This window comes from Hevea brasiliensis, chromosome 8 (genome assembly GCF_030052815.1).
Source record: "Hevea brasiliensis isolate MT/VB/25A 57/8 chromosome 8, ASM3005281v1, whole genome shotgun sequence".
Taxonomy (NCBI): domain Eukaryota; kingdom Viridiplantae; phylum Streptophyta; class Magnoliopsida; order Malpighiales; family Euphorbiaceae; genus Hevea; species Hevea brasiliensis.
The window spans coordinates 4,923,236-4,936,189 of record NC_079500.1 but is presented as its reverse complement, the minus strand read 5'-3'; the positions used below and the strand labels follow the sequence as shown (position 1 = coordinate 4,936,189).

Sequence of the window (12,954 nt, the reverse complement as noted above, 5' to 3'; positions counted from 1 at the left end):
AAGCTCTATCTAACCTACACGTTAAGAAGCTCTACAGAATTTCCATTCAAATGATAAGACTACTCTTAAATCACACTTTTTAAAGAAAAAAAAATTGAATTTCTTCATTTTAAGAAATTTCACATTAAAAGCTTTATATATTCTTGTCGCATCTTATTTCTTTATAAGGCATAACATGATCTCATAGTATATTCAATAAATTATCAAATTTCATCTACCAATAATTCATTAAACACACTACAAGGAATTTTATTCCATTTCAATTCATTTTAATTGGTAAAATAATATTAAAGCATTATTTAAAAACTTTTAATTGAAGTTTAAATACTAAGTAAGAAATTTGGTAAATTTTATTTTTCATAAATTTTATAAAAATTTCGGTAGAGTACCGTCTATAATTAGAAAAAACAATTCTTTAACACCTGTAAAAACACTCAAAATAAATTTATTTTTCAACCTCAAACTCTAATATAGTCTCAAATCAACACAAGTCAACACAATCTTATTTCAAAATGTACAACTCAACACAGTTCAATAAAATTCTTCATCATTGCTTTTGATTTAATTTACATAAACAAGTCTCAATTTACAGAAAGAAAATAAAAAATAATATTATTTCAGACTTTAATGTACAACTGCTCAATTAACTACATAGATACATATGAACAAAATAATATTTACATCAACTAATTTACAAGGGTATAAAACAATACCCGTATAAAAATCCTCAAAGTAGCTCTCCTGACAACTTAGCAGCTCACTCTGCTACCTTATCTTTTCCCTTATCTGCGACAGCAAATAAAAGCTATCATTGAGTAATGATTACTCAGTGGTGCACAATAAAAATTTAAAGATATTAAATATCAAAACATACATCCATAAACACAAATTTAAACTATTGCACCAAATAATTCATAAAGTTCAAGTCAACTTTTGTAATCCTATTTTGTCAAAATAATTTATAAATCACAATGTTGCCAATTCATACACAACTTAGGTCATGACACAAAATTTCCGATCAATGCCGTGTTGTACACCACGACAAAGTAATCTCAACCCTACTAATCGAAATTAATGAGGGAGATGGCTACCTAGTTATATGAGTACTCATCCGATCTCAACCTCAACTGGCAAGCCAGAGATGGAGGAATATAGTTGATCTCAACCCCGTAAATGAATGAAGAATACAGTGATACTGTCATACTAAGTGTGAATTCAAAATCAATTTAAAATCAAGTTATTCAAACATTTCATTCAAACATTAAGTAAATTCACATTTTAAATTTCAATTCACAAAGTGGGCATCATAGCATTTCTCAAGTCATTATTTAGCATAAATTATGTTAAAATATATTCAAATAAATTTTCTCATAGCAAAATCAAAATTGAAAAGGTATTGTGCACAAACCTTGTACGAGTCACCTATAGGCTTTGACTCACTTTTCCTTAACTTCCTTCCCAGTCTATTTTTCAACTGAAACACATAATTTATAGTGTTTCAGTATCATATCTCATAATTAATCCAATAATTAATTTCATGCATACTTGATTGTACCCCTAAATTTGCTTAAAATAAAATTATTTGTATTTGGCATTTTGGGGTTACTATTCATTACACTATTTAAGTCAAAATATTGACATTTTCATGCTTAATAGGTATGTTAGTCCTAAATGTACTCATATACCACATGTTGAGTGTCAAATTTATTGGCATTGATTGCTATTTTAAATTCAAAGCTTCCTAAAAAAAATTATAAATTTTCAGTTTTAGGTCATTATTTTCTACTATTCTATTGGTCTTGCTACAGTGGGAATTTGGCTAAATGTCCTTTATTAAAGTTGTTCCTTATTGTTTTTAGTTTATTTATCTTTTTGAATCACTCTATTTGGAGTTTTGTAACTCAAGTTATGCCTATTCTTCCAGAGCTGGCTAGATTGGTTATAATCCAAAAATTATAGGTACCAATCATATTCTAGCAGTTTTGAGCAACCAACTTTGGTTGACAATTTGACTTGGTTATGGGCAGAATTTGGATTTGTGTTCTATATGAAAATTGTAATACTATGTCATAGCTTTCTAATGGTTCAAAAATCAGATCATTTGGACCTTTTTACACAAAGTTATGGTTATCAATATTTCCAGGTCCAGAATTGGTTACCCAGATTTGGTAAATTTTTTGGTCATCCTAGGTTGGTTTTCTGGGTAGGATTTCTTCATCAAAGTTATGGCATTATATCTTAACTTTCATCTCCAATTGGCCTCATACCAATTGGAGTAGCAGAATTTCACTTTTGGTCCTTTAAGTGAACCATGGTTAGGCTGTCTGGAATTGGACCCTTACCAACCAGCATTCACTTTCAATTCTCACCATTCAAACACACTCTAATTCACTCCAATTGACCAAATTAAGCCTCAATTAGGTCAAATTGCTACAATTTCAAAAATCCCCAACTTTTTTCCTAATTTTCAATGGCCAAGAACCCTAATTTCTCAAATGATTTAATTGATGAAATTAAAGTATATATTATACATCTACACACTAAATTAAACTTAAGTACACTTTTAATTTCATCAAAATCAATCAAACCCTAACATTTTTCATGCTGACCGAATTCTCTCTAGGTCCCTAATATATTGTTTTTGTTTCATTTTCCTCAATTTCTAAGTTAATTCAAGTGTACATGCATGAATATAAAGAAAATTTTAATAATTTATAACTAACCTTGGGTGAAGCTTTTCTATCTCCAATTTTCTTCAATTTCCTTCAATTTTCCTTCCTCCAATCTTCTTTTCAAGACTCAAAATCAAGATTTAATTTGAGAAACTAGAGAATTTGTGGTGTAATTTAGGGTTTTGAAAGGTTAAATATAAGCTTCAATGGTGGAAAATGTAAGAGAGGGAGAGGAGAGAGAGTAGCCACGGCAAGGAAGAAGAAAGAAGTAAAAAAAAAAAAAAGCTTTTTAATTTTGTGTATTTGACTTTTATTTGGTGTATTTTTATTCAAAATTTTTATTATTAATAATTACAATTATTGTATCATGCTTATGTCACCTAGAATGTTGTCATAAATCTCTTTTATTTTCTTTTCTTTTCCTTTGTCTTTTCATAACTTCTTTAATTTAAATTTATATTTCGAAATTTTAATTTCCTACATTTTATTGGACATTTAGGCCAAGAGTCACCTCTAAGGGTGAATTGACCAATTTGTCCCTCGCCGGTCTGATCCGGTTTACCAATAATTTTGTATTTTTTTATGAACCCTGATCTAATTATTTGACCTGATTCTCAAATCTTTTCTGTGGTTTTCTTATTTCCACTAATTTCGCAATTATTCCTAGGACTGCGGTGTCATAATGTCCCATACGAAATTAGGGTCACAACTGACCTCGCAGTTATTTTTCAGTACGGTCACCTATCGCTGTGACCTCCAGCTCATTTAACTATTTTATGCTCTATTTTTCTTATTTGTATTTTACTCTCTGGTAATCACTATTAATTTTTTGTTCAAGACTTTTCTAAGTGACTTAAACATGGTCCTAATCCTCTTGACTGTCTGGACCGACGCTGATCACCAGAACAGTGAAATGCACAGAACTATGAATGTAGGGGTATTACAATCCTACTATTTTATTTAATTAAATTAACAGAATTGATATTTGTTGATTATTTTTCATATTTAGATTTCAGAGATAAAATTTGTGTGCACAAATAATCTCAGCAACTATTGCCAAAATAATTAAACAAAATTGAAGAAATAAATTAACACAAAATAAAATATGACTAAAAAATAATTTAATTGCTTATTTAAACGAAAATGGCTAATGCAATTTAATTGAATTTAAAAATTTAAAATAAGGTTGTTAAGAAAAATCACATTACAAAAAAACAAATAGTAAGGGTAAATTATTGATTGTTTTACTATATGTGCATCTTCATACATAAAAAATATGAATTTTATTTTTTTATTTTAATAAAAAATAAAAAATAAAAATTTAAATATAAATCTATTAAGTGAGTAATATGCTCCTATTACTAAATAAATTTTATTATTTTAAATTTAAATAGTTAATTATTATATATATTAAAAGTATTAAAAATAATATTTTTTAAATATAAAAAATTACTTTTTTTAATTTTAAAAAATTTTAAACAATGCACCTAATAATTTCTCCGTTAAACTACTCTTACATGCGTAGTTGGTACACTTTAGTGCAGCTGTGCATTGTATAATTTGCCAATATTGAGAGCATAAGGCGTGAAAGCACTGTCCAGAGGACATTGTGGGAACTGAGCGGGACCAAGAAATCAAGAATCTCAGCAACAACCTCAGTTTACGTGACAAAAAGAGATCATCACAAAAGGCATGCAGCATTTGCAGTTCCATCTTTCAATTCCTTCCTCCTCCTCAAACCACCACCCTCCTTTCCCTCATTTCCATTTCATGCATAATTTGTGCAACTTCTAAATCTTTCTTCCTCTCTCTCATAACTGAAATTTGATCCAATTCCCCATCTGGGCTTTGCTTTCAACTCCTATCTTTTTCAGAGTTTCCCTTACAATTTGTAAGCTTGTCCTGCAATCTTGTTTCTTTTTGTGTATTTTTTTTATGTTCCTGCACTCATAAATTTCAAGATTTGTTTTTCTGTTATATTCTTGTTTATGGATTTTGACATAGGAGATAAGTTGCTATCCAAAAGATGAATGAAGAGGCAGGTTGCTTTGATCCCAATTCCACGGTGGAAGGGCCAGATGATGGACTTTCACAGGTTTTGCAACCTCCACCAGTCATGGCAGGAAGTACCGCAAATAGCCATAATAGCTTTAAAGAGAATCTCAAGCTGTCTACAGAAGAGCTATCTTACCACCATAGCGATCCTCTTCAAAAAGAGGATGTTTCCGCCGCCATGGAAATCCAACTTCAGAATCAACAGATGGTTTTTAATACCCATACAACTCCACTAGGCTTTGGTGGAGATCTATCAATGACAGATAAATTATGTGAATCCTACAAACAATTGTCTGCCACTGAGTTGCAAAGGAGACAACAACTGATCGACAAGTACCGAACCTTGAGAGATTTGATTCCTCACCCTATAAAGGTACTGCCTTTTCATATTTCTTTCTCAATATCCCGTATGATAGTAGCTCTATGGTTTCATTCACTTTGGTGTTTGTTAAAATTACACAGAATTGTTCTGAAACTTTTATTTATATTTATGCTGTTTGGTGGGAAAGCCTGATAGAGCATCTGTGGTTGGAGATGCAATAGAGTACATAAAAGAGCTTCTTCAAACTGTAAATGTGCTGAAAATACGATTAGAAAAAAAGAGATGTGCAAGAGAAAGGAGCAAGGGACACAAGACTGAAGAAGATTCCGCGGGGAATAATGGCCATGAGAGTTCTTCTATCAAGAATCCTCTTGGTGACCCAGACCAGTCCTTCAATGATGGATCATTAAGTAGCTCTTGGCTTCAAAGAAAATCCGAGGACACAGAGGTTGATGTTAGAATAGTAGGTGATGAAGTTACTATCAAACTTGTCCAGAGATAGAAGATCAATTGCCTGCTTCTTGTATCCAAAGTCCTTGATGAACTTCAGCTTGATCTCTATCAGGTTACTGGCAGCCACAATGGTGATTACTACAGCTTTCTGTTTAATACCAAGGTATGCCTAATCAATTATACTCCCCATTTCCTCATTTTGGAAAATTTGGTAAATATAATTACTTTGGACATGAACGGTTTGATTTTGATGAAATATGTACAATTAAAATGCTGCAAATATCTGAAGGATCATCAGTTTACGCAAGTTCCATCGCAAACAAGCTGATTGAGGTTCCATTTGATCCCATACCCTTCTCGAACTATAGAGAATTGACAATGGAGCCTATTAATATCAATAAAAATTTTCAAAGCCCAGGGAAATTGGAGAGCCAGCGCAAATTACATGTCGATAGATGTGAAGTTTTGGTGTGCAAAGATCAAATTCTTGATTCTAATCAGGGCTTAAGGGGAGTGGTATTATTGGTAATGGTAAACGTGGCTCGAATAGAACAGTGAAACGCTTGTTATCTTCAGACTTGGAGATGGCGGTTGTGGCGATCGCTTTGGCTTTGAGCAACACAAGAATTGCTGATGGGATAATAATGTCAGCTTTTCTTCTCATCTTTCTTGAATATATGGGGAAGCGTCTCTTTTGTTTGTTGAAACCATGCTTATTGGCCTTTCGACCATTCATCCGAGGAGTTTTTTCCTAGTCTCGACGACTTAGGAGGGATTCCAAGAAAGGATGGATCAGTGTAGAGCAAGATGATAGTGCTTCTGATTACTGTGTTTTGGTTGAGAGTCTTGAATCCAACTCTCCTGTCTAAGAATTTCATTGTTTATCTTAGGTAGAAGAATACAATATAATTTGATTTGATGAATAAAGTATAAGGTTATTTAAGAATCTGCTTACATTATATTAAGGATGTTTTTGGTATCTGTTGAGAAAATTTCTTATTAAAAAATAATTTAAAATTAGATTTAATCATTACAATATTAAAATAATAAAATATTTTTTTTAATTATTTAATATTTTTTAAAACAATTTTAATTCTCAAAACCCAATACCAGATAGTCATTACGAATATGTTTGATATTAGTACTGATGCTACTGTTATTGTTAAGAAAAATATTTTATTAAATATATTAATTTAGGATATTAAAATTAACTTATTGATATATTTTAATTATGAAAACTTTGAAATAATAAAATAAAATTTTAAACATATTTCTAGCTTCATAATCTCAATGGCAAATAAACTTAAATTATTAATTATAAGTCACAATCTTTTAATATTTATTTAAGCTTCGTTTGTCTGATGCAAAATATTTTTTTAAAAAATATTTTTTATATTTTTAAATGTTCATATACTCACTCAGGAAAATGATTTGTTGATTAAAAGAAAATTTATTTTTTTTTATTTTATAAATTTTGATAATTTTATTAAAATGTGAAAATATTCATTTATATATATATATATAAAATAAATATATACTATTGTTTTAATATTATAATTAAATAATAAAAAATAATTTATACATAAAAAATATTTTTAAAAAAATATTTTTTATGTATAAATTATTTTTTGTGAAACAAACAGAATATATATATATATATATATATATATATATATATATATATATATATATATATATATATATATAATTACCTGACAAAATGAACTTATAAAGTTATGAATTTAAATCTTGAAATTATTATTATTTGAGAAGGTTTTATCTGAATATCACTTGATTCGATCGTGTATTTAAATTTAAAAAAATAATAATAAAAAATAAAATCAACAACATCCATAGAAATTTAAAAATGGGATTTTTCTTTTTTAGTTTAGTTTAAAAAAAATCTCAATTAACCATTTTTAACATCTGATAAAAAAAAATAAAAAACACTTATTCAATTTATAATTTTTAAAATTATAGTAATTCATTACAATATAATAAATTTAATATAAAATCTAATGTGCTATTTTTTTTTAATAGTTGAATGTATAAATTAAGAGATATATATAAATGTAGAAAAGGAAAAAAGAAAATTTTAAAAATAGTGTTGGTATAACTTGTTAGAGGTAGTTTAGGGTGGCAGTTTGCATGGACAAAGCCCACACTCACACCTAATTTATGCCATTGTTTATTTGTATTAAATTCTAGATTTTTGGAGAGAAAATCAAATAAATCCTTTTTTTTTAATGGTTAAATAGATTTAAAATTAATTTTTTAAAATAAAAATAAAATTTCTAATTAAGGTTAAATACAATCAATTTTTATTAAAAAATATTATTTTTATTTTATAATAAAATATTAAAAATAATAATTTTAACATTAAATAATTTTTTATTATTTTCTTCAATTTCTTTTTTTTAATTTATGATAATTAAAAATAGTAAATAATTTTTAATATTTAAAAATTTAAAAAATGACATTTATTACTTATTTGATTTTAATCAGAAAGTTCAGTTCTTATTTAGCATGAAATTTAATTTTTTATTTATTTAATTTTTATTAAAGTACATTGACTTATTTAGTTTTTTTTTTCTTGAGATTTTTTTTTAATTAGATTCTATCATAATTTTAATTTCTGATTTTATAATTTAAAAAAATGAATAAATTAAACCAAAATTCATTATTTGATATATTTTAACCATTAAAATATTAAAATTTAATAATTTATTTTAAATTAAAATTAACTATTGTTATAATGATTCATTTAAATAAATCAAGAATATCTAATTAAATTTTTATTCGCCTTTAATTGATATTTAAACTTAAAATTTTATATTGTAAAGATGAATATAATAATATTAAATTAAAATTTTTAATAAATTATTATTATTATTTTTTTAATTATGGTCATTTCAACAATTCCACTCGTTCCCTATTTGGCATCTGCCATGCCAGGTGTCTTTTTGGGTAAAAGTTCGCAGAGCCACCATTTTTATATTATTCTTTTTTTTTTTTTAAGTATTTATTAACCTGTATATATGAAAAAGGTAAATTTGACCATTTCATGGCAACCAAGCAGGATATTGTTTAGACAAATGAAGTAAAGATCAGTGAGTTTCTTTTTTAATGATTTTTAATGAAATTTATTTTTAATTTTCACACATTAAATTATAGAATATATATATATAAGTGTAAATTATATGAGAATAAAATTTTTTATTAAAATTGATTATTATTTTAATATTTATTTATTATCATTATTAATTTATGTGTTTTATCTCTGATCAAAAATAAAAAAATAGCTACTCAAATTCAATTCAATTAAAAAATTAAAACCCTCGTGTTCTATATTCTAAAAAAATCAACAATTTAAATAAAAGATGAGAAAAGGTAAATAAATTATTATAGTAAATATTAAACCAAAATTAATAATTTTAGTTAGTGAATTTTTATTTTATCTTGAACTCAAATGTAACACTTTTAATTATCATTTTATACATTTTTTTTAATTTTACTTTTAAAATTTTATTTATTTTGTAAAAAATAATTTTTAGATAAATTTTTCGTTATTTATTTATACTGTTAAATTAATGGTATATTATTGTTTTATATATGTATAAATATTTTTATATTTAAAAAATAAAAAATAATTTTTTTCTTTAAAAAAAATTATTTTCTTTAAAAATAATTTAATTTTCTATATAATTAAGAAACTATTTTTCATTGACTAATTTTTTTAATGCCTCAAATGATTAAAAATATAAAAAACATTTTATAAAAAAAATATTTTCTATCAAATAAATAGAGTTTAAATAACAATATTTTACCTACAAAATTTTCACAAAAAAGAGAAAGTTCAGGCAAAAGCAGAGAGAGAGAGAGAGAGAGAGAGAGAGAGAGAGAGCAAATACGGAAGACATAGTTACCTCTTGAATTAGTAATCGGTATTAAAATTAAAGGGTCAAAATTAATTTTCAAAAAAAAATCATTTTATTTTAAATATGATGTTAGAAAAAAATTATTTTATTATTTTAATAATTTTTTAAATAATAATTTTTATGATTAAAATTTATTAAATTTAATTTTAAATTATTTTTATTACTTTTTAATTAATATATTAAAAACAAATGCTTTAACGGGTAATGCTAAGTAAACCTTTAAGGGAAGAGTGAATTTTTACGACAATAAGTCCTTAAAAAAAATTAGAAAGGAAAAACTGAAAATCATATGAAAAAAAAAAAAAAATTAGAGGGAGATTATGAGTGGGACCCAGAAACCAAGAATCTCAGTAACAACCTCCCTTTATATGACAAAAAGGAAATCATCACAAATGGCATGCAGCATTTGCAGTTCCATCTTTCAACTCCTTCCTTCTCCTCCTCCTACTCCTACCACCTCCCTTTCCCTCATTTCCATTTCATATATAGTTAATGCAATTTCCAAATCTTTCTCCCTCCCTCTCATAACTGAAATTTGATTCAACTTCCCATCTGGGTTTTGCTTGTCAACTCCTTTAGTCCCATCTTTTTGGGGGATTCCCTTACAATTTGTAAGCTTTTCCTGCAATCTTGTTTATTTATTGTATTTTTTTTTCTGTTCCTGCACTCATAGCTTTCAAAAGAAAATATGGGTTTTTATTCTCGTTATGATTTTTGATGCAGGAGATAAGTTGTTGATATCCAAAAGATGTATGAAGAGACAGGTTGTTTTGATCCCAACTCCATGGTGGAAGGACCAGATGGACTTTCACAGGTTTTGAAACCTCCACCGCCTCCAGTGCCACTCATGGCAGGAAGCACCACAAATAGCCATAATAGCTTTGAAGATAATATCAAGCTGTCTGCAGAAGAGCTATCTTACCACCATTGCAATCCTCACCAAGAAGTGGATGCTTCTGCCGCCATGGATATCCAACTTCAGAATCAACAGATGGCTTTTAATACCCATTTGATGCAAGATTCTTCAAATCAAGTTTTGGCTTTCGCTTCATCTTCTTTGGCAGATGCATCCTATACTCCAACAGCAGACCTTCTTAATCTTTTCCACTTGCCCAGATGCTCAGCCTCCTCTTTGCTCCCAAATTCTTCCATCTCCTTCACGAACCCTACCCATACAACTCCATTAGGCCTTGTTGGAGACCTTCCAATGACAGATACCGCATCAGCCTCCTCCATTCTATATGACCCACTTTTCCACCTGAACCTTCCTCCGCAGCCTCCTTTATTCAGAGAATTATTTCAATCTCTACCTTCACATGGCTATTCCTTGTCTGGGTCAAGAGACAGCTCCTTGTTTGGTGGTGGAGGGGATGATCATGTTGAGGGAAGTGGAGGAGGAGGGCTTTACCAAGATGGGGATGGAGAGCAGCAGTTTGATAATGGAGTACTGGAATTCACATGGGACATGGCTTGTATGGGTAAAGGCAGGAAATCTGGGAAGATCACCAAACACTTTGCTACTGAGCGACAAAGGAGACAACACCTGACAGACAAGTACCAAGCCTTGAGAGATTTGGTTCCTAACCCTACTAAGGTACTTCCTCTTCATTCTTTCTCAATATCCCATATGATATTAGCTCTGTTTCAACATTTCATTTTCTTCTTCTTGTTTTCTTGTTGGATTTAGTCCAGGCTATGGTTTCATTCTCTTTGGTATTTTTAAAAATTACACAGAATTATTCTGAAAATTATTTATATTTATGCTGTTTGGTGGGAAAGAATGATAGAGCATCTGTGGTTGGAGATGCAATAAATTACATAAAAGAGCTTCTTCGAAATGTAAATGAACTGAAAATACTAGTGGAAAGAAAGAGATGTGCAAGAGAAAGGAGAAAGAGACTTAAGACTGAAGAAGATTCCATAGGGAATAATGTACATGAGAGTTCTTCTATCATGAAGCCTCTTGGTGACCCAGATCAGTCCTTCAATAATGGATCACTGAGGAGCTCTTGGCTTCAAAGAAAATCCAAGGACACAGAGGTTGATGTCAGAATAGTAGATGATGAAGTTACTATCAAACTTGTCCAGAGAAAGAAGATCAATTGCTTGCTTATTGTGTCCAAAGTCCTTGATGAACTTCAGCTTGATCTCCATCATGTTGCTGGTGGCCACATTGGTGATTACTACAGCTTTCTGTTTAACACCAAGGTATGGTTAATTCATTATACTCCTTGTTTTGTTTTCACCCATTTGCCCATTTTGGAAGATTTAGTAAATATAATTATAAGCAATAAATATAATTATAAGCAATAACAAAATTATTCTTAAAAGGGAAGAGGGTTGTTATTGTTATACATGAAATGGTTTGGTTTTGATGAAATATGCATAATTGAAATGTTTGCAGATATATGAAGGTTCATCAGTTTATGCAAGTGCCATAGCAAACAAGCTGATTGAGGTGGTGGACAGACATTATGCATCAACTCCATCTTCAGGTTGCTATTAGTGGAGACTGGGGAAGGATTATTATATAAATTGCTTGATAGGTAGTTGGGTAGGTGAAAAATGAGGTCTAGCTAGGCTTTTGTGGAAGTGGCTAATTAAATAAGAGTAGTTGTAATGTTTGAGACAATGAAACAGTAAAGATCAAGATCCAAGATTGTTAACTTTGTTCAGAGAAGCTAATTGCATTGCTCACCAATGCACCATTTGGTCAAATTAAGTTAGTGTGTGCTCATAGAGTATAATATTTTTGAGAATTTATAGCAACAATACTTTTTTTTTTTTAAATTATGATAAGATTTATATAAAATTCATCATAATAAAATTATTATTATTATTATTATAAAATTTTTTATTAATTAGATATTAAGTTAAATTTTAATGGATTCTTAATTTTAAATTATATTAATTGCCAAAAATATATAGGCTCTATTTATTTTATAAAAAATATTTTCCTGAAAAATATTTTTCATATTTTTTATTGTTTGAACTATTCAATAAAATGGATCATAAAAATTAAGTCATTTTTAAGAAAATTATTTTCTCTTTTCAAAAGAAAAAGTCATTTTCATTCTCTATGTGTTGCTAATTTTATTAAAATATGAAAACATACATATATAACATAAATACATGTTATTAGTTTAATATTGCAATAAAATAATAAAAAATATTTTTATGAAAAATATATTTTTAAAAAATATAAATTATTTTTCGTGAAACAAACGGAGCCTAAACATATCAAAATTTCAATTATAATTTCCTCTTTTCAAAAGAAAAAAGTCATTTTCATTCTCTATGTGTTGATAATTTTATTAAAATATGAAAACATACATATATGACATAAATACATGTAATAAGTTTAATATTGCAATAAAATACTAAAAAATATTTTTATGAAAAATATATTTTTAAAAAATATAAATTATTTTTTGTGAAACAAACGGAGTCTAAACATGTCAAAATTTCAATTATAATATCTTTTTAGCTGAAGTCATTTCTTCATATTTTATAT

The 12,954-nt window shown here is 28.0% G+C and overlaps 1 long non-coding RNA gene and 1 pseudogene across 1 annotated transcript; one reads left to right on the top strand and one right to left on the bottom strand.

Annotated features, from left to right (window-relative positions):
• Nucleotides 1–471: 471 nt before the first annotated feature.
• LOC131182468 (uncharacterized) lies at nucleotides 472–2,946 on the bottom strand. The gene is made up of 3 exons (XR_009150781.1): nucleotides 2,724–2,946; nucleotides 1,409–1,474; nucleotides 472–786 (listed from the first exon to the last, which is right to left on the bottom strand). It is a non-coding gene; the product is annotated as an uncharacterized LOC131182468 (long non-coding RNA).
• Nucleotides 2,947–4,298: 1,352 nt separating this feature from the next.
• Nucleotides 4,299–12,106, top strand: LOC110652069 (uncharacterized; annotated as a pseudogene).
• Nucleotides 12,107–12,954: the final 848 nt, after the last annotated feature.